General features: G+C 44.6%; 1 protein-coding gene across 6 annotated transcripts in view; it reads right to left on the bottom strand.

Annotated features, from left to right (window-relative positions):
- Positions 1-3,221, bottom strand: part of LOC143301163 (CD82 antigen-like) — an 87,813-nt gene extending 84,592 nt beyond the window's left edge. Inside the window, exons 1-3 of one of the 6 annotated variants that reach the window (XM_076615248.1) lie at positions 2,961-3,221; positions 2,545-2,752; positions 2,327-2,445 (exon numbers count right to left, since the gene is read on the bottom strand). The gene's annotated coding sequence lies outside the window, so the exon portion shown is untranslated. Of the gene's footprint in view, positions 1-2,326; positions 2,875-2,943 lie in introns of those variants that run through there. The other 5 variants (XM_076615246.1, XM_076615247.1, XM_076615249.1 and 2 more) reach the window with 5 other exon arrangements.
- Positions 3,222-5,000: the final 1,779 nt, after the last annotated feature.

The following is a 5,000-nucleotide window of genomic DNA, read 5'->3' as shown; positions in this document are numbered from 1 at the left end:
TTTCTCGTTGTTGAGACTACGAATCGAGAGCTCATGTACAGCATGTGTTTTGTGCAAGGTGTGTAAAGTACAAACGGCAACACAACAGTTGCTGGCAAAACTGCAGACAGATCCTTACGGGTACGAAAAAAAAGGCAGACAAAGGGTGTCTATGTACTGTAAGACACACTGTCCCTGGAGGCAACAGCCCGTATTTCACGTGGCACTCCGATCTGACGGGGAAACGTGTGTACTACAGTAACCTGCAGTTCAGTGTAGTACAGTACAGTACAGTACATCACATTTGGGGCGGTACAGTGTTAGCAAGGAACAGTGGAAACCAATTCCGTACATTACAGTCCACTACAGTGCAGTATAGTGCAATAATATGCAGCGGAATACAGTTCATTTTGGTGAGGTACAATGCAGAGCAGTGCAGTGAAGAACAATAGCACAGTATAACACAATTCAGTTTTCATTACAGTATACAGCAGAACGGCATAACACAGTACTGTACAGTACAGTGCAACGAAAGGACGGTAAAGTTTAATGCAGTACACTTCAGAACAATACCAAAAAGTACAGCAGAACAAAGTCCAGTCCAGTCCAATGCAGTACAGTTCTGTGTATTAAGTGAAGACCAGTGCTTACTAAAGTCCAGTCCAGTGCAGTACAGTTCTGTGTATTTAGTGAAGACCAGTGCTTACTAAAGTCCAGTCCAGTGCAGTACAGTTCTGTGTATTTAGTGAAGACCAGTGCTTACTAAAGTCCAGTCCAATGCAGTACAGTTCTGTGAGATAAGTGAAGACCAGTGCTTAGTAAAGTCCAGTCCAATGCAGTACAGTTCTGTGAGATAAGTGAAGACCAGTGCTTAGTAAAGTCCAGTCCAATGCAGTACAGTTCTGTGTATTAAGTGAAGACCAGTGCTTACTAAAGTCCAGTCCAATGCAGTACAGTTCTGTGAGATAAGTGAAGACCAGTGCTTAGTAAAGTCCAGTGTACAGAACGGTACAGCACTGTGTAATACAACGAAATGCATAATAGCATAGTACAGCACGAATTAGAAAAATAAAATAAAATAAAGCAAACGTACAATATGTTACAACATGATAGTCAAATTCAGTACAGTATAATACAATACAATACAATACAATACAGTGTATTGCAGCAAAACACACAGCAGATATACACTACGGTGTGGTGCACTGCAGAACACTACTGCAGTAAACACAGAACACAGAACAGCAGCGAACAGCAATGCACAGTAAAGAACAGCGCGGCAACACCGCACAATATAACGCAAATCAAAACCTTACAATACAAAGTGCAGCGCAGTACAACACAACATCAGTTTCAGTTTCAGTTTCAGTAGCTCAAGGAGGCGTCACTGCGTTCGGACAAAACCATATACGCTACACCACATCTGCCAAGCAGATGCCTGACCAGCAGCGTAACCCAACGCGCTTAGTCAGGCCTTGAAGAAAAAAAAACAAACCCCCCCCCCCCCCAAAAAAAAAAAAAAAAAAAAAAAAACACACAAAAAAAACAACAACAAAAAACAAAAACGGGGGAATAAATAATAGATAAGCTTGCATAAATAAATAAATAAATAATAATTATAATATAGAAAAAGGTAGTAGTAATAATATTAGTAATACTAATAAAATGATAATAATAAAACATAAATAAATAAATAAATAAGACAACAATGGTGATAAATAAGCAAATAAATGTAAAATATGAAGACACACATTCACACATACACCCACACATGCATAACAGAAATGCACCAGACATGCAGTTTCACATATATGAAAGCACAGTCAAATACATATAAACGTACATGAGCTCCAACACACACACACACACACACACGCATTAGCATTACCGTGCACCTCCTCTACCCCCCTCCTCCACACACTCATTTCTAGTCTAAGTATCGCAGCTTCCACGGCACACACACACACAAACACACACTCACAGAGATGAACACTTACTTGTACAAGTAACACAACATCACATATCGAAACGCAACGACAGCGTAATAAACAAAACAAAACGCAACAAGTACCACGAACACCCCCCCCCCCCCCACACACACACACCTTCCCAAAAGCAATACAGAACAACACAACAGCACACAACACTAAACCATTGACTCATACCACGGCGCACACCTAAGTCACATGCATGATGCACGTATAACGTGAGTGATCACACATTACGACACGCACGTGCTGTGCACGCGGAATTTTACACGTGTTTTTTTTTTACGTAACAGACACGTATCTCCTTCATCAGCACAAAGTACAACGAACATGGTGTCAAGTGTGTACACCTATCCTACCTGACAGAATGGCTTGCCGTACCCCACGTGGAACTGCTGAGGTCTGATTTCTGGCAAAGGGCTCCAGCAGATGCCGTGTCTGTTGTTGTGGCCTCCCCCCACTACCAGGCTGTACACTTCTGCAATCACGGTATCACAATGGCCGAGGGTCTAATTCTCTGAAGTATAGCACACGTAATTCTTGTCAACTCCCGATAATTCGATTGCTCACATTATACCTTATTCAGAAAACACGTGGAACATCACAAGCTCTGAGAGAAACGTGAGAAGAGCCGCATCCAGTCCACCAAGGTCAGCTTCTGAAGCTTCTTCACACCACCCTGACCGCATCACCCAATCAGATCTCCTGATGTCGTGTCAATATTATGGTCTGCTGAAGACACTCGGCTAAGTCTCCACAACTGCTCACGGATACGGCTAGAACTCCTGGAATAATGGCTTTATAATTTTCTGAATGTTGTCCTTCACTAACCGATCTATCTTTCTTTCCTTCTTTTCTCTTTTTTTTCTCTTCCACACCTTCTACCTTTTCGCCCTCCCTTCCTTTCGATCTGCTGAGTCTGCAGTTTTCCAGACTCTCCCCCGCCCCTCTCTCTCTCTCTCTCTCACTGACTCACTGCCGTGAAGTTCAAACCTTCGCAGACGTTCACGGCCGACAAGACGACGGGCCCCCACTTTCACTCACACTGAGTCAGGGCACTGGTCCATTCCAGGCGTGGGATAGACAGAGCGACCAGGCGGAGAGAAAGAGAGACAGACGGATGAGGACACACATACACACACATACACACACAACACACACACACGACAAGAGAGCCAAGCCGCCAAGGCCTAGGACCGGAGAAGGTGCAAGAAGAACCACTGACAGAACTGAAGTGTGGCGAACAGTCTGTCTGACTGACTGGTCCCACTTGGGCACCACCACCACCACCACCACCACCACCACCGCCACCACTTGCACGTCAGCGCCGCCACTACCTCCACCACAACCACCACAGGCGTCATAACCACTAGCATCCAGCACACCCCCCAAACACCTCCACCACAACCACCACCACCACCACCATCATCTCCAAGCCGCTCCACGACTTTGGCAGCTCCAGTTGCAGACACCGCCTTGGGGAAGGAGGGGGAGGGTGGAGGAGGAGGGAGTGTGTGGGGGGGTGGGGGGGTGGAGATGGTGGTAGACGGTGGTGGGAAATTGAAAGAACTGGAGAAAAAGTGGTGTTGGGAGAGGGTGTGTATGTGTATGAGAGGGGGGGGGGGGGAGAAAAGTGTTTTACCCTCTCTCTCTCCCTCTCTCTCTCTTACTCTCTCTCGCTCTCTCTTACTCTCTCCCTGTCTGTCTGTCTGTCTGTCTCTCTCTGTGTCCCTCTATCTGTGTGTGTGTGTGTCTCTCTCTCTCTCTCTCTCTCTCTATCTGTTTGTCTGTCTGTCTGTCACTCGCTATTCCACAGTGTCAGAAAAAAAAAGCTGAATAAAAACAAGAGCCAATCTTTCTGGCGTCGGCAAGTAGGACAGAAAAAGACCCAAAAAGCTCAAGATAGAACAGGAGGGCTCACACTCTTGACGGAATTGCAGATGTGAGGAGAGCGTGTTGGGATGCCCCTCTATATATTTTACCCCCGGGTAGTTTTTTTTCTTTTTTTCTCTCAGGTAAGCTGCAACAAAAAGCGCACGCGCGCGCGCACGGTTGTGTGTGTGTGTGTGTGTGTGTGCGTGCGTGTGTGTGTGTATGTATGTGTGCGTGTGTGTGTGAGTGTGTGTCTATGTGTGTGTGTGTGTGTCTATGTGTGTGTTCGTGCGTGCGTGTGTATGTGTGAGTGCGTATGTGTGTACACATGTATGTGATTAACAAGTCATAAATATGAAATCCAAAACTGCAAGGACAATGAGAGGCACAGACAGAGAGAGAGAGAGAGAGAGAGAGATTCTAAAACTATCATTCAAGAATAACGATTTTAGGCATTGTCTGTGATGATAACATCATCAACAACAACGACAATAACAATGACTGTATCATAACAGCATCAGTAATGGAAAAACTACTACTGCTACTGCTACTACTACTATTGCTACTACTACTAGCAATAATGCTCGTAATAAACTTCTACTTTATCGTAATGAAAGTAGTAGAAGGAATACACACATAATTATATAGACACACACAGACACACGCACGCACGCATGCGCGCACACACACACACACACACACACACATATATATATATATATATATATATATATATATGTATATATATATATATGAATACTCCAAGAATGCGGTGATCACAAACTTGCTCAACTGAGTTCTTGTTTAAAGTTAGAGGCTCACCTTGGTGCTTTTGTCTTGATGTCATTGCCATACTTTTTGTCTCGTGTGGGTTCCACGAGTTCCATGTGATTTTGATACCACCAGTCTGAGATGCCGTTTAGTTTATTCGCTGATTCTACAAGATCACTGTTGGTCTCACCACAGTGAAGAGAAGAGAACTGTTATCAGCGAACAGATCGCAGATAACGTTGCTCGGTTATATGTGCATCGGCAAGTCGTTTATGTATAGAGAGAAGAGGGCCAGAGGGAAGAGAGACAGACAGACAGACAGAAACATGGAGACACACACACACACACACACACACACTCACACTCACACACACGCATCTGTGGTAAGCA

The sequence above is a fragment of the Babylonia areolata genome, chromosome 27 (assembly GCF_041734735.1).
Source record: "Babylonia areolata isolate BAREFJ2019XMU chromosome 27, ASM4173473v1, whole genome shotgun sequence".
Classification (NCBI taxonomy): Eukaryota; Metazoa; Mollusca; class Gastropoda; order Neogastropoda; family Buccinidae; genus Babylonia; species Babylonia areolata.
Note: the sequence above shows the minus strand (reverse complement) of the source record. Positions and strands in the feature narration are given on the sequence as shown.